The following is a 20,694-nucleotide window of genomic DNA, read 5'->3' on the forward strand; positions in this document are numbered from 1 at the left end:
GGTTGAGTGCACATGATACAATGCACAAAGACTCAGGTTCGAGCCCCCCATTCCCACCTGCAAGGGGAAAGCTTTGCAAATGGTGGAGCATTATTGCAGGTGTCCTCTGTCTTTCTCCCACTCTATCACCCCCTATCCACTTGATTTCTGGCTGTCTCTGTCTAATTAATAAATAAAGATAATAAAAATAAAAAAGTAAAAATTATATTCCAGATGCTTCCATGATGCCAACCGGACTTCCCTGGGCAGATGACCCCACCAATGTGTCCTGGAGCCCCACTTCCCCAGAGCCCTGCCCCACTAGGGAAAGAGAGAGACAGGCTGGGATTATGGATCGACCTACCAATGCCCATGTTCAGCCGGGAAACAATTACAGAAGCCAGACCTTCCAACTTCTGCACCCCATAATGTCCCTTGATCCATACTCCCAGAGGGATAAAGAATAGGAAAGCTATCAGGGGAGGAGAGGGGATACAGAGTTCTGATGGTGGGAATTGTGTGAAGTTGTACCCCTCTTATCCTATGGTTTTGTCAGTATTTCTTTGTTATAAATAAAAATTAAAAGAAATCATAGAGAGAGAGAGAGAGAGAGAGAGCAAGAGACCTGCAGCCCCGCTTTATCAGTTGTGAAACTTCCTCCCTGCAGATAGGGACCAGGGTTTGAACTTGGTCTTTGTGCATGCTAATGTGTGCTCAACCAGGTGTGTCACTGAAGCCCGCTGAACAGTTTTTTTTTTTGCCTCCAAGGTTATCGCTGGGGCTTGGTGCCTGCACTACGAATCCATTGCTCCTGGAGGCTATTTTTTCCCTTTTGTTGCCCTTATTTATCATCATCGTTGTTATTGCTGTTATTGCTGTTGAATAGGACAGAGAAAATGAAAAGAGAGGAGGGGAAGACAGAGAGGGGGAGAGAAAGACAGACACCTGCAGGCTTGCTTCACCGTCTGTGAATTGACTCCCCTGCAGGTGGGGAGCTGGAGGCTTGAACCGGGATCCTTACACGGGTCCTTGTACTTTGCTCCGTGTGCGCTTAACATGGTGTGTTACCACCCAGTCCCAACAGTTTTTTGTAACTTATTATCATTACTTATGTATTGATAGAGACAGCCAGAAATTGAGAGGGAAGGTGGAGATAGAGAGGGAGAGAGAGAGACACCTGCAGCCCTGCTTCACCACTCGCAAAGCTTTCTTCTTGCAAGTGGGACCCTCTTCCTTCTCCTACTTTTTTCCCAGGAGCACTATTCAGCAGTGGCTTATGGTGGTGCAGAGAATTGAACCCAAGACATTAGAACCTCAATTGTAAAAGTTTTTTGCAGTAACATGTGCACTCAACCAGGTGTGCCACCACCCAGCCCCCCCAACAGTTTTACTAAGATATTTATACCTTTAAATCTTTATTGAAGTGTAATTGTAGTTGGTATTCACTAAACTTGATATTTGTAACGTACACTTTAGTAAGTTTGAACATCTACGCACGCTTGGAAGACCTTTGACACACTCAGATAATGAATATATTCACCCTCCACAGCTCCCCCATGTTCCTTTGTAATTACTCTCCTCCCCTCTGCACTTACGCACTCAGGGATCTGATTTCTGTCACTACAGAGAGACTTAAATAATCTAATACCTTTTTTTTGGGGACACTATAGTTTCTTTGCTGTGACTTTGTGCCTGCAGGGGTGCATTACTTCTGGAGGACTGTATTTATTTATTTGTTTGTTTATAGAAGGTGAGGGACAGGGAGGAAGAGAGAAAGAGAAATGAGAAACAAAGAGAGAGAGCACCATCCCACGGCTTGTGAAGCTTTCCTTTAGCTTCCATGTAGTGGCTGAGGGTTCGAACCTTGTAGCCCCCTTAGTGTCTTACTTTAAAAAAAATTTTTTTTAATATTTATTTTCCCTTTTGTTGCCCCTATTGTTTTTCATTGTTGTTGTAGTTATTATTGTTGTTGTTACTGATGTCGTAGTTGGATAGGACAGAGAGAAATGGAGAGAGAAAGGGAAGACAGAGAGGGGGAGAGAAAGACAGACACCTGCAGACCTGCTTCACTGCTTGTGAACCGACTCCCCTGCAGGTGGGGAGCCGGGTGCTCCAACCTGGATCTTTATGCGGATCCTTCAGCTTTGCGTCACGTAGGCTTAACCCGCTGCGCTACTGCCCGACACCCAGTGTCTTATTTTTAAATGTAAATTTTAAATTTCTTTATTTTTCTTTCCCTTTTGTTGCCCTTGTTTTTTTTTTAATTGTTGTAGTAGTTATTATTGTTGTTGATGTCGTCGTTGTTAGGACAGAGACAAATGGAGAGAGGAGGAGAAGTCAGAGAGAAGGAGAGAAAGATAGACACCAGCAGACCCACTTCACCACCTGTGAAGCGACTCCCCTGAAGGTGGGGAGCAGGAATCCCGAACTGGAATCCCGAACCGGAACTCTTACACTGGTCCTTGTGCTTTGCACCACATAAGCCACAGTGCTACCGCCCACTCCCAATGTAAATTTTTAATTGGCCTAAAGGGTGGCACAGTGGATAAAAGCATTTGATTCTCAAGCACGAGGCTCCTAGTTTCCTCCTCCTCCTCCTCCTCCACCTTCTCTTCCTCCTTCTATTCCCCCCCCCCCCCCCAGGAGCACTGTTCAGCTCTGGCTTATGGTGGTGTGTGGAACTAAACTGAGAATTTAGAATCTCAGTTGTAAAAGTCTTTTGCAGAACCATTATGCTATCTCCCTGCCCTAGAGATTCTGAGTTCTGTCTCTGGCATCATGTGTACATGAATGATGTTCTGGTTTTCTCTTACACTAATAAATAAATGAACTACATACACACACATACACTAGGAAAACAAAATTCTTACAAATTTCTTACATACACACATATGTGCATAATATTTATTTATTTATTTATTTATTTATTTATTTATTTATTTATGTGTTTTTACCAGAGGGCTGCTCAGCTCTGTCTTTTGGAGGTGCTAGAAACTTCTGGTGTCTCAGGTAGGAAGGTCTGTTGCATGAACTGCTGTGCTATTCCCCCCGCCCTCTTTAAGGATTTTGTAGATCCACTGTGTGCTGCAGTAAGGGGCAGGGCAGATGTTGGCAGCTGGCTACCCCAACACTCTGCAGAGCTGGCTCTGGGCTCAGGTGGGATTTCTGCTGGAGGGAACACCAGGCCCAGGAGACCATTAAGAGACATGTGCTGTCCAAGCAGGTGGTGACAAGGGCTGTGAGCTGTCACAGCAGGGGGAGCTGGAGAGGTGGTTCCACTTCCACGGAAGGTGAGGGCTGGCAAATGGCAGGTGTGGCTGGCATGTCTGCAAAGAACCCCAGGTTAGGTGGCCAGGTTCCCAGAAAAATGTGAGAAGAGAGACAGAGTGGCAGATGCTGTTGGAAATTTATCTTCCATCCTGCATACTCAGGCTCCACAGCCCCACCCAACATGTTTCCAGTGGCGACAGCTCACCTTTCTCCAACACATCTTGTCTTGTCAAGTCTTTGCTACAAGGTATCTTTCAGCCTGAAAGGCTCTACCACCTACCAAGCAACGAGAACACACCTACTGTCTGCCTAAGGAACGCCAATGTGCTCATCCAAAGAGGTCCATATACCCTTATGGTCATCACAGACCTACTTGTGATAGTCACGGTTTGGAAGCAACCCAGCTGTCCTACAGCTGAGTGGGGCAGGAAGTTGTGATTAACATACACAATGGGATACTCCTCACCTGCGAAAACAAACAAACAAAACTATAACACCTCCTTTTTTCCCCACAAAGATGGAACTGGAGCAAATCACATTAAGTGAGATAAGCAAGATGGAGAAGGATGAAGACTAGATAACCTCATGTAAGATTTAAGAAGCAAAAGGGAAAAAACATCATGAGACATCAATAACCTTTGGTCTCTTCAGCAGATTCAAGGAAAGAACCCTAAACCTCACTGTTCTTTCTGGCCGTCTCCTGAAACTCCAGGTGTGAAATCTGCCGCCTCCCAAGCCCCCAACCAGTCTCCTCCTCTCACCAGTCCGGCATTTTCTTCTCCAGAGTGTGTGTTAGAACCTGTTACTTATTTTTTTTTAACATTTTATTTATTTATGGAAAGATAGGAGGAGAGAAAAAGAAAGAAAGAACCAGACATCACTCTGGCACATGTGCTGCCGGGGATCGAACTCGGAACCTCATGCTTGAGAGTTCAAAGCTTTACCACCGTGCCACCTCCCAGACCACAGAACCTGATATGTTTTGTGCTTCTGACATTGTCTCTCTTGTCTGCTCCCTCAGTCAGGATGGAAGCCCCACCAAAACAAGGCATCTGCCCCTTCTCCTGCCATTGAGAAGGTCTGAGCTCAGGTGGGCGGGGGAGATATACTAACAGTTATATGCAAGAAGACTCCTGCCTGAGACTCTGAGGTCCCCAAGTTCAGTCCCCACCACATCATCAGCCATGATTGAGCAGTGTTCTGGTTAAAACGGTCTGAGCTCAGTCTGTGTTTGTTGTACGATAGTTCTCTCATTCACACATTTCTGAGTTGCCCACTGTTTTCCCAATGCACTTTCATTACTTTTGTCATGTGATAAAAGCAATATTGTTTCTTCTCCCGTGGAAACAGCACCACGTAGTGACACTTCAGCTATGATAGCTGAGAATGAAACTCTTTAATAATGAAGTGGATGTGTCATGACGTCTTGAAAATACTGGAGAATTCCGCTGCTATGAGTCATGTCTGCCTGGCTGGATTCTTGCTGGCTGGGCAAGGACACAGATGTGCAAGGGAGCTGCCAGTTGTCACAGGGTCACCAGAGGCAAGCAGGGCTGGCCTGTGCAAATTTGCACCCCAGAAGGCTAGTGGGAAGCCTATAGCCCTCCTCCCAGCCTCTGTTCAGCTGTGGGCATTTAGCTGTGGGCAGTGTTTGTGTGTGGAGGTGTGTTTGCCAGCTGTGTTGGTGAAAGTCAGCCTGAATTGGGTCTCCAGGGTCATATTTCTAAGGGAAAGATGCTGGGAAGAGGAGTGGGGGCTGGTGACTGCCAGCTGTTGAAACTTCTAGGGAGAGTGAGGTATTTTTCACCCTGGACTCTGTCCCACTAAATGGACCTGGCAGCCCTCCTTTCCCCTGTTCTTTTCTTGCTGCCCCTGGCTCCCTGGGTCTGTTTTCTTTTTCTTTTAAAATGTTATTAATTATTATTATTATTGTAATTCTACCAGGAGCTCTGCTTTCATGACAGATCCACTTCTGGTGCTCTGTCTCCAGCATCATCTTCATCAATAACAACAACAGAATGGCCACTAGAATGCCTTATGTTGGGAGCACAACAGTGGACATAGCTGTGCCTTAGCTCTTCAATCCAGTGGCAGGCTCAAGGGTATGGCAAGAAATATAAGTAAATAACATTTAAAAACCAATAATGGCTCAATGATAAGAGTGTGTCAAGAAAAGAGATCGCCATTAACCGAATCTGCAATATTGTGACAGTCACTGAAAACTGTGGATGGGGCAGGAAAGATAGCATAATGGTGATGCAACAAGATTCTCAGGCCTGAGACAGTGAGGTCCCAGGTTCAGTCCCCAGCACCACAATCAGGCAGAGATGAGCAGTATTTTGGTCAAAATAGAAATAAAAAATAAAAACAAGCTGTGGATGGGAGTACAGAGTAGGGTCTCTTGGGTGGAAAAGGCTGCCTGAGGCTGGGGTGTGTGATTGCGCACCTGGTTGAGCACACATGTTACAGTGCACAAGAACCTGGGTTCAAGCACCACCACCGGCCCTTGTATGCTCTTCTTTTTATCCAACCCATCTTCCTCCTTCCTGATTTAATATGGGTTAACAATATTACAAGATTTTAGGAGCACAGTTTCACACCTATGTGTGTATCTGACTCAGCACTACCACTAGAGTCCTACTGCCACCACCCCAAAGAAACCCTTCTACCTGCCCTCCACCCCGCCTGCTTGCTCCTCTGCCATTGTTTTACAGCGTATAAGATTCAGATTGGCTATTATTATTTTGGCAATTTTGATTGTGATGATTATATTCCACATGTGAGTAGAACCATCCAGTGGCTCTGTTTTGCTTCCCTACTTATTTAACTTAGCATATATATATGCTAAGTTAATATATATATATATATATATATATATATATATATATATATATATAATTTGCCTCTAGGGTTATCGCTGGGGCTCGGTGCCTGCACCATGAATCCACTGCTCCTGGAGACATTTTTTTTTCCTCCTTTTGTTACCTTTTTTAAAAAAAATGTTGTTATGGTTATTATTATTGTTGTTGTTATTGATGTCATTGTTGGATAGGACAGAGAAATGGAGAGAGGAGGGGAAGACAGAGAGGGGGAGAGAAAGATAGACACCTGCAGACCTGCTTCATCACTTGTGAAGGCCTTCCCCCCCCACCCCCCTGCCCACGGGTGGAGCGCTGGGGGCGGGAACCGGGATCTTTACGCTGGTCCTTGGCTTTGCGCCATGTACGCTTAACCCACTGCACTACTACCTGACCCCTAACTTAGCATAATTACCTTGAGTTCTGTCTACTATGTCCCAACTGATTTTTGGTTCCACTTAATGTACAGAACTGAATTTAAGTTGGTGATAGGGGAGCTGGGGCATATGTGTGTGTGTATAAAAAAAAAAAAATATATATATATATATATATATATATATATATATCTTCCCATAGCCCTCACTATTCCCGGAGCGCCCCCTACAGGCAAAGCACCAAACAGCACTCTTAGCAGGCGCCAACTGATTGTATTTCTATTATAACCCAGAACAAACACAATTGCTAGTCCTGTTTTTCCGTCGAGGAAGGAGAAGCCCATTTAAGTACCATGACAGGGACAGAAGCTGGATGTACCCCTGGGATTGGCAGGGTCTCGTGCAGGTAAGGTTGTTGAGGCTGATCTTCATGCTCAAGGGTCTGGTGCTTAGTGGGGCTGGAGACAGCTGCCTTCACCAGTTGAGCAGGGGCTTTGGTCTTCCACCACCTGAAAGTTCTACTCTGGGTCCAGGGAGACTGTATAAAGGGAGGGTCTAACTGGGGTGACTTTCCCACAGGCCAGACTTCTTCTTTTTCTCCTCCTCCTCCTCCTCCTCCTCCTCCTCCTCCTCCCCCTCCTCCCCCTCCTCCCCCTCCTCCCCCTCCTCCCCCTTCTCCCCCTCCTCCTCCCCCTCCTCCCCCTCCTCCTCCTCCCCTTCCTCCTCCCCCTCCCCTTCCTCCTCCCCCTCCTCCTCCCCTTCCTCCTCCCCCTCCTCCCCCTCCTCCTCCCCCTCCTCCCCCTCCTCCTCCTCCCCCCCCTCCTCCTCCCCCTCCTCCCCCTCCTCCCCCTCCTCCTCCCCCTCCTCCCCCTCCTCCTCCTCCCCCTCCTCCTCCCCCTCCTTCTCCCCCTCCTCCTTCTTCTTTTTTTTAACTGGACCACTGTTCAGTTCTGGCTTATGGTGGTGCAGGGAATTGAACCTGGTGTTGTGGGATTTAGAGACAGGACCCTGAGGCCACTGAGCAGGAAGCAGTGTTTATGGTTTGTCACAAAGGTTCAGTGGATTCTATATCCAAAGTCTGAACCTCCAATATGGAGGGGGTGGGCTTCTTGTTTTATGTAATAGGCGCTTCCTCAAAGTTACAAACTTATACATTTGTCTCTGTAAAAAGCATACTACATTTTGATTGGCTCACAAACACAAGGTAGCAGCATAAGCAGGAAAGGGGAAACAACCCGCCATAGCAGTTAAATGTGACTTTATTAGCTGCCCAGGAAAGTCCCAGCTCAATTTCTGTTTCTAGCTGCACTTCTAGCTGCAGGAAGGATAGTTGGTTATGCAAAAGACACTCATGCCTGAGGCTCTGAGGTCCAAGGTTCAATCCCCTGCACCACCGTAAACCAGAGCTGAGCTGTGTGCCTTGTTCTCTCTCTCTCTCATTAAAATTAAACAAATAAAATGAAAAAAAGGATAGTTAGCCTCAGGCATGGGAGTCTTTTTGCATAACCATTATGCTAACTCTTCTACGTCCCCGCCCCCACCCCAGGAAGCCTGGGGACTGCAAAGGAGGTGGGGCTCTGCTGGACGCCGGTGGGAAAATCCTAGGCCCTTTGTAGGCTTATCCGAGCCGCTGCAGTTCCCACTTACCGACATTAGGAGGAGGTGCTCCTCTGGGAACTGATGGATCCCAGTCCCTAAACAGACAGGATGTTGGGACGAGCTGGCTGTCATTCTCTGGAGCTGGCCTGCTGGTGGGGCTGGGCCTGCAGCCTGTGGCTTCCCCTCCCCAGGAGCGGAAAATGCCAGTTGGAGGGAATATATGGATTCCACCTGGGTTATGCCAGTGAAGAGATTTTCTTCCCCCAGGAGAATGATTAGAGAATCTCTAAGTACTTAGTACTATCAATAGCCAGAACTGAGCTAAAGCCAAAGATTGCTATGATATATATATATATGCTATGATATGATATATATATATACCATATATATATTCAGAAAAATCTTAGAAGTAACCACCAGCCTTTATGCTTAAACTAGGAAAATGTTAAATTTCACCCATCTTTTAAAAAATATTATTTATTTATTTAATTACTTTTTAATGAGAGAGATATGTAGAGAAACACACAGAAGGAAAGACCAGAGCATTGCTCAGCTCTGGGTGATGGTGGTGCTGGGACCTCGGAGCTTCAGGCATGAAAGTCTTTATATACTGATATAGCCATTATACTACTTTCCCAGCTCAGGCATGGATGTCTTTTGCATAACCATTATACTGTCTCCCCAGCAAATTTCATCTGTCTTTAACTTAAGGTTCAGAATAGAGTTTGAAGTTGCAGACATAGTTTGCATGCCTCATATGTGTGGGACCATGGGGTCAGTCCTCAGCACTGCATGTGATGGAGTGCTGCTCTGGTTTCTTACTCCTTACCATTAAATATAAATAAAGAAAATATTTAAAAAAAAAAAAGAAAATATTCACCAAAGAGATTCAACAGACATATGAAAAAATGCTCCAAGTCATTATCAGAGAAAGACAACAATGATGGAGTCAGGCAGTGGGTTAAGGTTAACTAAGCGCAGTGGGTTAAGTGCACATGGCGCAAAGCATAAGGATCCTGGTTTGAGCCCCCGGCTCCCCACCTGCAGGGGAGTTGCTTCACAAGCGATGAAGCAGGTCTGCAGGTGTTTACCTTTCTCTCCTGCTCTCTGTCTTCCCCCTCTCTCTCCATTTCTCTCTGTCCTATCTAACAATAACAATAATAACTACAACAATAAAAAAACAAGGTCAGTGTTCCGGGAGATGGTGCAGTGGCTAAGGCACTAGATTCTCAAGCATGAGGTCTTGAGTTCAATCCCCAGCAGCACATATACCACAGTGATGTCTGGTTCTTCCTCTCTCTCTCCTAGCTTTCTCATTAATAAATAAATAAAATCTTAAAAAAAAAAAAACAAGGGCAACAAAAGGGAATGAATAAATAAATATATTTTTTAAAAAGACAACAATGAGATACCTCTTCACTCCTATAAGAATGTTATGAATCAGAAAAAGTAGCAACAACAATTGCTGAAGAGGTTGTTAGGGCAAAGAAATACTCCTGCATTGCTGGTGGGGATGTAAATTGGTCCAGCCCCTGTGGAGAGGATTCTGGAGAACTCTCAGAAGGCTAGAAGTAGACCTTCTCTATGACCCTACAATTCCTCTCCTGGGGATATATCCTAAGGAGTCAAACACTCATCCAAAAAGATCTGTATATACCTATGTTCATAGCAGCACAATTTGTAATAGCTACAACCTAGAAGCAATCTAGGTGTCCAACAAAAGATGAGTGGCTGATAATATATATATGTATGTGTATGTGTATGTGTATATGTATCACAGCTATTAAGAATGATTCAGGGAGCCGGGTGGTGGCACAACAGGTTAAGCACATATAGCGGAAAGCACACGGACTGGCATCAGGATCCCGGTTCGAGTTCCAGGCTCCCCACCTGCAGGAGAGTTGCTTCACCGGTGGTGAAGCAGGTCTGCAGGTGTCTATCTTTCTCTCCCCCTCTGTCTTCTCCTTGTCCCCTGTCTCTCTCTCCCTCTCTGTCTCCCCTTGCCCTCTTCAAAGCCCCAGTTCCCACTTGTAGAGGGAGAAAGCTTCATAAGCAGTGAGCTTAACCAGGTGCATTACCATCCAGCCCCTTCACTCAACTTGTTACTTCAAAAATGCTGAAGCTCACAAGTGGTGAAGCAAGTCTGTAGGTGTCTTTCCTCCTCTCTGTCTTCCCCTCCTCTCTTGATTTCTCTCTGTGCTATCCAACAACAATAATAAAAACAATAAGGGCAACAAAAGGGAAAAAATAGCCTCTAGGAGCAGTGGATTTGTTGTGTAGGCACTGAGCCCCAGCAATAACCCTGGAGGGAAAAAAAAATGCTGAAGCTCACATGTAAGTGGAAAGAAACCAGATGCCTCTTGATTAGCCAATGGGTTACAGCCAGATGAGTTTATCATAAACTGAAGATAGAACTAGTCAAAAAATACATCTAAGACATCCTCCCTCCCACGTGTCACAGATCGACCCTGTTACCTTAAACATGTACAGGATATTCCCACTAGCCACAGCCTGGAAATTGCTCATCTCAAGAATGATTGTCACCCTTTCACCAGAGGCAGGAAGCACAGATAGGCATTTTTGCAGGCACGATGGGATGGTAAAGCACACAACAGGGTCCCCGGGACAGGCTGCCACACAGCTAGCTCAGAGCCTCAACTTCCCACTGGTTCTAATGCGTTGGTTGGGAGCTGAGCTCTCTGCCACTTCCCAGTATCATAAGAGAACATTGTCCCACACACCACTGTCTCCAAAATAGAAAAACTCTTCAGTCTGAAATACAATAGATACTGATGGCACATCACTTTTGACTCACAGAACCCCCCAAACAACAACAACAAACAAACAAATAACTGTAAAGCAAAGATCATAAACAAGGGCATCCATAGTGTCATGAATACATGGTGTCCTCTCCCCAACCACCCACCATTAGCATTTTGGCTGCATTTGCTTTAGTTCTCTATTTTATAGACCTTTTTTTTTTTTTTTTTCTGAATCATTTGAGTGTAACTGCAGATTCTATGATACTCCCTTTCCAAATATTGATTTCCTTTGAGAATAAGGACATCTTCCTACATACCATAAGATCACTCCCACACCCAAACACTTGGTTAATTCAATAGTGACTTTTTAAATTGCCACCAGGGTTATTGATGCCTGCACTATGAATCCACTGCTTCTCTCAGCCATTTTTTCCCCTCCCTTCCTTCCTTCTTCCCTTCTTTCCTTCCTTCCTTCCTTCCTTTCTTATTAGACAGAGAGAAATTGAGATGGGATGGAGAAAGATAGACACCTGCCATGAAGCTTCCCCTCCTAGAGACAGGAAGTGGGGGCTGGAACCTGGGCCCTTGAACCTGATAATATATGTGCTTAACCAGGTGCACCACCACTCATTCCCCAAGTAGTGACTTCTAAAACGCAGTTTACATTTTAATCATCCTCTCTATGTACGCAAACTTTAGTAGCATTTTCTAGTGACCTGGGAGGTGGTTCAATGGTTAAGCTCTAGATTTGCAAGCATGTGGTCCTGAGTTTGATCCCTGGCACTGATATGCCAGAGTCTGCTATAGTTAATCTCTTTTTCTCTCAATAAATAAAATAAACTAAAAAAAAAAGTTGGGAGTCGGGCTGTAGCGCAGCGGGTTAAGCGCAGGTGGCGCAAAGCACAAGGACCGGCAATGGGGATCCCGGTTCAAACCCCGGCTCCCCACCTGCAGGGAAGTCACTTCACAGGCGGTGAAGCAGGTCTGCAGGTGTCTATCTTTCTCTCCCCCTCTCTGTCTTCCCCTCCTCTCTCCATTTCTCTCTGTCCTATCCAACAATGATGACGACAACAATAATAATAACTACAACAATAAAACAACAAGGGCAACAAAAAGGGAATAAAAAAAAAGAATAAAAAAATTAAAAAAAAAAGTTATAGGGCTAGCAAGATAGCTTACCTGGGAGGGTACTCACTTTGCAAAGGTTCAAGGTTAGTTCCACTGCACTGGAGGAAACTTCTATGCAATGGTTTTTAAAATATTTTACTTATTCATTTGTATTTTTTATTTGTGATTATAGTGGGTTACAAGATGGTAAGATTATAGGGTATAGTCCCTCACGCCACACCACACAGAGTTCTGTGTACTCACTCTCCCACCAAGATAAGCAATTTGCTTGCTCCTTTTTTTTTGAAGTTCCTGTGTATCACTTACCATCTTGTAACTCACTATAATTGCAAATAAAAAATGCAAATGAATAAGCAAAATATTTTAAAAACCATTGCATAGAAGTTTCCTCCAGTGCGGTGGAACTAACCTTGAACCTTTGCAAAGTGAGACCCTCCGGTCTTTCAGCTCTTATTTCACTAAGCATAGTCACCTCCAATTCCATCCTTTTTGTCCCAAAGAACAGAATACCACCGCTTTTTGACTACAGAGTAGTATTCTGTGGAATATATATCCCATGACTTCTGTAGCCAGTCAGCTGTCACGCATGTAGGCTGCTTCCACTCTTTCACCACTGTGAATGATGCAGCTATGAATATGGGAGCGCACATGACCCTTTGCATAAGTGTTTGTGTGTCCTCTAGGTAAATGTCTAAGAGTGGTGTTGCTGGAGTATATGGCCATTTATTTGCTTAAGGACTCTCCGTAGTCTTCCATAGTGCTGCACCAGCTTGCATCCTCACCAGCTGTGAGTTGCTTTTTCTCCACAACCTCTCCAACACTGGTTGTTTCCTGTTTTGCTGATGTAGGCATGAGATAGGTTTCTCAGTGTAATGTTTCAGTTTTTTAAAAAATATTTATTTATTTATTTATTTATTCCCTTTTTGTTGCTCTTGTGTTTTATTATTGTAGTTAGTATTGTTGCCTGCTTTTGTTGTTGGATAGGACAGAGAGAAATGGAGAGAGGAGGGGAAGACAGAGAGGAGGAGAGAAAGATAGACACTTGCAGACCTGCTTCACGGCCTGTGAAGCGACTCCCCTGCAGGTGGGGAGCCGGGGGCTCAAACCGGGATCCTTATGCCGGTCCTTGCGCTTTGTGCCACGTGCGCTTAACCCTCTGCACTACCGTCCGACTCCCCTCAGTGTAATTTTTAAATTATCTCTATTTATTTATTTATTTATTGGATAGAGGCAGCCAGAAACCTAGAGGAAGGGGGAAGTAGAGAGGGGGGCCATAGAGACACCTGCAGTCCTTTTCACCACTTGTGAAGCTTTCCTCCTATAGATGGGGACCACGGACTTGAACCCAGGTCCTTGCGTACTATAATATGTGTGTTCAACCAGGTGCACCACCACTTGAACCTAGGTCCTTGCGTACTGTAATATGTGTGTTCAGCCAGGTGCACCACCACTCGGGCTCTCTCAGTGTAGTTTTAATTTGCATTTCTCTAATGATAAGGAAGTGGAGCATTTCTTCATATGCCTGTAGGCCATGTGTATCTGTTCTTTGAAGAATTTCTTGTTCGGTTTTTTGGCCCACTTTTAAATTAGGTTACTAGTATTTTTTCTTTATGTTAAGCTGTATTAGTTCTTTATCGATGTTTGATATTGATCATTTATCTGATGTGTGATGTGTAAATATCTTTTCTCAGTTACTGAGTTGCCTGGTTATCCTCAGATAGTTTGCTTTCAATAAATAAAAGCCTTTTAGTTTGATATAGTCCCATTTATTTACCCTTGATTTCCTTTCTCATGCCCAGGGACCCAAATCTCCAAATATGTCTTGGATATTAAGATACTGAAGTGTTTTGCTGATATTTTCTACTATATATTTTAGAGTTTGTGATCTAATGTTCAGATTTTTTTAAATCCAGTTTGGCCTAATTTTGATGCATGGTGTTAGGAGTTGATCTAGCTTTATGGCTCTCCAATTGTTCCAGCACTATTTGTTGAAGATGCTGTCTGTTCCTTATTGAATGGTTTCAACCCCTTTATGAAATGTTAGGTGCTTAGACATGTGTGGGCTTACAGTTCTGTCACATTGATCGCAGTGTCCATTTTTATTCCAGTACCATGCTGTTTTAATTACTACTGCTTGTAATATAAACTGAAGCTGGTTTCATAAAAATTATGCCTCCATTTTTATTCTTTTTCTCAAAAGTGTTTTTGCTATTTGTGGTTCAATACATATTTTTGGACAAGTTTTTTGATTTCCTTGAAAAACGCCATTGGGATTTTGATAGGGATTGCACTGCAACTATCTGTTGCTTTTGGTAGAATGGCTATTTTTCTTTCTTTTTTTTTTTTTTGCCTTCAGGGTTATTGCTGGGGCTCAGTGCCTGCACCATGAATCCACTGCTCCTGGAGGCCATTCCCCCCCTTTTGTTGCCCTTGTTGTAGCCTTGTTGTGGTTATTACTGTTATTGTTGATGTCATTCATTATTGGGTAGGACAGAGAGAAATGGAGAGAGGAGGGGAAGACAGAGAGGGGGAGAGAAAGACAGACACCTGCAGACCTGCTTCACCGCCTGTGAAGCGACTCCCCTGCAGGTGGGGAACCTGAGGCTCAAAGAGGGATCCTTATGCTAGTCCTTGCACTTTGCACCATGTATGCTTAACCCGCTGTGCTACCACCCGACTCCCTATTATTAATATTTTTTAAATTTTTATTTATTTGTTACTGGATAGAGACAGAGAGAAATTGAGAGAGGAGGGAGACAGAGACAGAGAGATACCTGCAGCTTTACTTCACCATTCCTGAAGCTTTCCTCCTGTATGTGGGGACCAGGGGCTTGAACCTGGGTCCTTGCGCTCTGTAATGTGTGCACTTAGCCAGGTGCACCACTGCCTGGCTCCTTCTTCTCTCTAACTGCACTTCTCTACCACATCTAACTCATAACTTAGTAAAAGAAGACTGGGAACTGCATACCCATCATGAATGCAGTTTTGTCTTTCTTCCAAGAGGCTCTGCAATGAGTCCACAGGGGAGGGAGGCAGGAAAGGTCCCAGTTAGCCTTTCACTTCCCTTCAGCACTATGATTGGAGGAATCCAAGAGTGGAAACAGGTCATGGGCTCCCCCCTCCACCCCAGGCCCCCTTGCCTGACCCTCCCAGAGACTCTGCTGTCATTATAGTCACAGTGACAACAAAGAACATCAGGGATTTTAACTTCTCCTGGTTCCACTGAGGAGTTCATCTTTCTTTCTTTCTTTCTTTCTTTCTTTCTTTCTTTCTTTCTTTCTTTCTTTCTTTCTTTCTTTCTTTTGTAATTCTCAAATCTTTGTGAAGAGGAAAAAGGGTACTGGACACATTCCTCCTTCTACCCCGGGGGGCACTGAGACCAGAGAAGAAAGGCCTCAATGCTCTAGACCCCATGTATCCTCTGCCCATTTTCTAAACTGAAATGTTAACACCCAGGATGACACTATTTGGGGAGGTGATTAGTCATGAGGTTGAGTGTCCCCACCTGGGATTAGTGTTTCAGGGTCACAAGAGAGATGCCTCTTTCTCTCCTTCCTCTGTCTCTCCTCTCCTCCCTCTCCCTCCACCCTCTCTTTCTTTCTCTTTTTCTGTCAGCCTTGGGAGGAAAAGTAACAATTTGCAAAGCAGTAGAAGACTGCAAAATACAAAACAAAAATCTACAACTGAAATTGACCGTGTGTGTGTGTGTGTGTGTGTGTGTGTGTGTGTGTCTCCAAGTTTCCCAGCACAGAGCTCCTAAATCAAATTCTGAAGCCATATGACTGCATGGAACATGTTTCTTGCTGGGTATCTTTTTTTTTTTTTTTTTTTTTACTATGTAAATTTCTTTTTTTTTTTTTTTTTTTTTATTAATTAACAAAACCATAGGGTAGGAGGGGTACAACTCCACACAATTCCCACCGCCCAATCTCCATATCCCACCCCCTCCCCCGATAGCTTTCCCATTCTCTATCCCTCTGGGAGCATGGACCCAGGGTCATTGAGGGTTGCAGAAGGTAGAAGGTCTGGCTTCTGTAATTGCTTCCTCGCTGAACATGGGCGTTGACTGGTCGGTCCACACTCCCCTTGCTGGGTATCTTTATTATTATTTTATTTTTAAATTTTATTTTATTTATTTTATTTTTTTTTAATTTTTTAAAATATTTATTTTATTTATTTATTCCCTTTTGTTGCCCTTGTTGTTTTATTGTTGTAGTTATTATTGTTGTTGTCGTTGTTGGATAGGACAGAGAGAAATGGAGAGAGGAGGGGAAGACAGAGAGGAGGAGAGAAAGATAGACACCTGCAGACCTGCTTCACCACCTGTGAAGCAACTCCCCTGCAGGTGGGGAGCTGGGGCTCGAACCGGGATCCTTATGCCGGTCCTTGTGCTTTGCGCCACCTGCGCTTAACCCGCTGCGCTACAGCCCGACTCCCAATTTTATTTTATTTTTGTCTATATAAAGGAAACACTGACAAAAACCATATAAGAGGGGTACAACTTCACACAATTCCCAGCACCAGAACTCCGTATCCCATCCCCTCCTCTGATAGCTTTCCTATTCTTTAACCCTCTGGGAATATGGATCTAAGGTCATTGTGGGGTGCAGAAGGTGGAAGGTCTGGCTTCTGTAATTGCTTCCCCGCTGAACATGGGCGTTGGCAGACTGATCCACACTCCCAGCCTGCCTCTGTCTTTCCCTAGTAGGGCAGGGCTCTGGGGAAGAGGGACCAGGACACATTGGTGGGGTGGCCTGCCCAGAGGAGTTTGGTTGACATCATGGTAGCATTTGGAACCTGGTGGCTGAAAAAAAGAGTTAACATATAAAGCCAAACAAATTGTTGACTTTATTTATTTATTTATTTATTTATTCCCAGAGCACTGCTCAGCTCTGGTTTATGGTGTTGTGGGTGATTGAACATGGAACTTTGGAGGTCAGGCATAAGGATCATTTTGCAGAACCGTTATGTTATCCCCCCAGCCCTTCTTGCTGGGTATCTTTTAAAAAAAATTATTTATTTATTTATTATTAAATAGAGATAGAGAGAAAGTGAAAGGGGCAGGGGAGAGAGAGAGAGAAACAAAGAGACACCTGCAGCTCTACTTCACCAGAGAGTGGGGACCAGGGGCTTGAACTCTGGTCCTTGCACTCTGTAGTGTTTGTGCTTAGCCAGGTGCACTACCACCTGGCCCTGATGGGCATTTTTAACCCCTGATTCCTCCTCAATAATAAGCACTGGGGGCACCTTCTGCTTAATGAGGAAACTGGGTGGGTCTTGGCTGGCTCTGGAGGGAGGCTGCTCCCTATAGTGATTTCTAGGATTTCTGAGGGGCAGGATGGTGACACACCTGGTTGAGAGCACATGTTCCCATAAAAAAGGACCCGGGTCAATCCGTACCCCCAGCCTGTTTCTATCTTTCCCTAGTGTGTGTGTGTGTGTGTGTGTGGGGGGGGCTTTGGAGAGGTGAGGTTCTGGGACATATTGGTGAAGTCTTCTGCTCAGGGAAATAAGGATGGAATCATAATAGAATTTGCAGTTTGGCTGAAAATTGGTTAGATATAAAACAGGAAAAATGTTTAATAAATAGGAACCAAAAAATAGGAATAGAGAAGATATGAATTGTGACCTTATGGTGGAAAGAAGCTAGGAAGTTTATTTTAGGTATGTTCCTTAGGGGGCCTTGACTTTAGTAATTTTTGTTTGTGCTTGCTAGCTAACATACAGGTGGACCAAAACTATTGTCTGGGAAGATGGTGTCAGAGTTGAGAACAGGTCTAGAAAGCTGGATTAGGGCAGAGAGTAGCTCCCAAACTTGAAAAAAGTATAGAAATACAATTAACTGCTTACTCCATCAATCTGACCCAGGGTCCATATATATTCATATATAATACAGGAGCCTATGTAACCTCCTGTCAGTCTGAGCTTGAAGTCCATGGTCACAGCTGGGAACATTCTAGGCTGCACTCATTTCAGGACCAGTCTTCCTCTAGTGGCAGAGTAGGATGACCCAGCCTCCTTCAGACAGTGGGGCAGTCCTTCCCATTGCTGCTCTACACTGAAGGCAAGGTCATGGCTTAACCTGATGTTCCTTAAGGAGATGACCAGTGTTGGTGGAGAGAGGGATCTACTAGAGGTCTAGGCCCATCATATATCTATGTGGGAATCCAAAGATTCCCTGAATAGAGCCTTAGATGATGGGGTGGCCTGGTATTGACCAAAAATGCCATTATTAAAGTGTGCCAGTCTCTTACCTTTATCCAGCGTTTGTAGTCCTTACTTTATCTGACAAGCCTAGACTTTCTCCCAGTTGTTAAAGCATTGAGTCATCTGTTGGATACAAACTGGTATTAGGTCTATTGGGTCTGGTCTAAAATTAGGGAGGAAATATACCTAGGATTTTAGTGGGGTATATGTTAACTTTAAGTTTTATTACACTTACTTGTTTGATGATTTTTAAAAAAAATTTTTATTTATAAAAAGGAAACATTGACAAAACCATATGATAAGAGGGGTACAACTTCACACAAGTCCCACCACCAGACCTCTGTATCCCATCCCTTGACAGCTTTCCTATTCTTTAACCCTCTGGGAGTATGGACCCAAGATCATTGTGGGTTGCAGAAGGTTGAAGGTCTGGCTTCTGTAATTGCTTCCCTGCTGAACATGGGTGTTGGCAGGTTGATCCACACTCCCAGCCTGTCTCTCTCCTTCCCTAGTGGGGAAGGTCTCTGGGGAAGTGGAGCTCCAAGGCACATTGGTGGTGTTATCTGTCCAGGGAAGTCTGGTTGGCATCATGCTAGCATCTGGAACCTGGTGGCTGAAAAGAGAGTTAACATAGAAAGCCAAACAAATTATTGAACAATCATGGACCAAAAGGCTGGACTAGTGCAGATGAAGTGTTGGGGGGTCCTCCATTTTGTAGATAGCTAGTAGGCATATTTTAGTTATATTTCAAAGGGCCTGTAGCTATTCTAGTGACTAGTGGTTTGTTTGTTTGTTTTTTTTTTTGCCTGAGCCTGCAATCTGATATGCAGGTAGATCCAAGTTATTGTCAGGGGAGATGATGTCATGGCTGGGAAAGGAACCAGAAAGCTGGATCAGGGAAGAGAGTAACTCCCCAATATGGGAAATGTGTATAAATATTGTTGACTGTAAACCCCATCGATTTGATGTGATCTGGGGCCCATATTCAGCTTAGGAGCCTATGTAACCTCTGCATACCTCTAGATCTGAGCTCACATTCTGTGGTCATGAGTAGGAACGTTCCAAGCTGCCCCAATATCAGGACCTATCTTCCTCAGGTGTAGCATAGAGTATGTTGTCCAGCCTCCCTTCGGAGGATGGAACATTCTCTATCATTGTTGATCCAAGTTGAGGGCAGGGTCCTATGGGGGCCCACAAAGGGGTCTATTTTGTTGTTCCTGATAGAAATGACTGGTATCAATGGAGAGAGGGATTTATTCAAGTTCTAGGCCCATCAAGTCTGTTTGGGAATCTCAGGATTCCCCGATTAGGGCCCCAGCTGGTTTGTTTGATGATTCTAATCAAGTTTGTCATGGGAACAATACTTGTCATGTAGTTGATATATATATTCTTGGCAGTATATTTCTTGGCCAACTGTATACAGTGTTTCTTCTGAAGATTATTAAGGGGTGGCAGTAATGGCAATGCTGTCAGAAGAGATTAGGAGATATCTCTTACTTAAACCAACAGCTCCAGGCATACCCTCTTCAGGCCTGACTTATTTGCTAGAGCAGCTCATGGGACTCAGGAAGCCCACTGGATCCCTGCCTCATTGATTCAGTCCATAGGAGTGAAATGACATAGGACCTGCTGGGTTGGGAAGATATGCACAGAGTTCCCACAGGCTCTGCAGGTGTGCCACTGTCCCCAAATCCACACCTGGATGCTTTCCGAGCCTCTTAGGTCACACCCCCACTGCCCACGGAATTCTGTGGGCATAACTGATCAACTCATTGGCATTTGGATTCAATTTCCATTCAGTTCCCCTCCCTGCAGGCTTGGGGGTTGGGGTGGGAGTTCTAACCCTCTAAGCAAAGGGTTGGTTCTCTAGGCAACTCTCCAGGTTAATCTCACCAATACCCACCTTCTTAACAGAACATCTTTTTTTAAAAAAAATTTTTATATTTGTTTATTTTCCCTTTTATTGCCCTTATTGTTTTCTTTTTATTGTTGTTGTCATTATTATTATTGTTGTTACTGATGTCATTGTTAGATAGGACAGAGAGAAATGGAGAGATGAGGGGAAGACAGAGAGGGGGAGAGAAAGACAGACCCCTGCAGACCTGCTTCACCACCTATGAACCGACTCCCCTGCAGGTGGGGAGCCAGGGGCTCAAACCGGGATCCTTACTGGGATCCTTAAGCCGGTCCTTGTGCTTAACCTGCTGTGCTATTGCCCAACTCCCAACAGAACATCTTTATCACATTCCACTTCTAGGAAAGTCCCAGCTTTAGGGGAGCTGTGGACTGGGAACCGAATGAAAACATGTGAGGAATATATTTCAGGAGCCAGGCGATGACACACCTGGTTGAGTGCACATGCTACAGTGCATAAGGACCCGAGTTTGAACCCCTAGTCCCCAGCTGCAGGGGGAAAGTTTTGCAAATGGTGAAGCAGTGTTGCAGGTGTCTCTCTGTCTCTCTCTCTCCATCTCCCCCTCTCCCCTCTTGACTTCTGGCTGTCTCTCTCCAATAAAA

The 20,694-nt window shown here is 44.6% G+C and overlaps 1 long non-coding RNA gene across 1 annotated transcript in view; it reads left to right on the forward strand.

Moving 5' to 3' along the window:
* Nucleotides 1-4,774: 4,774 nt before the first annotated feature.
* The window catches only part of LOC132532676 (uncharacterized), a 37,646-nt gene continuing 21,726 nt past the window's right edge, over nt 4,775-20,694 (forward strand). The window contains exons 1-2 of the long non-coding RNA XR_009544583.1: nt 4,775-4,912; nt 5,194-5,351. This is a non-coding gene — a long non-coding RNA (uncharacterized LOC132532676). The remainder of the gene's footprint in view (nt 4,913-5,193; nt 5,352-20,694) is intronic.

This window comes from Erinaceus europaeus, chromosome 14, assembly GCF_950295315.1.
Source record: "Erinaceus europaeus chromosome 14, mEriEur2.1, whole genome shotgun sequence".
NCBI lineage: Eukaryota > Metazoa > Chordata > Mammalia > Eulipotyphla > Erinaceidae > Erinaceus > Erinaceus europaeus.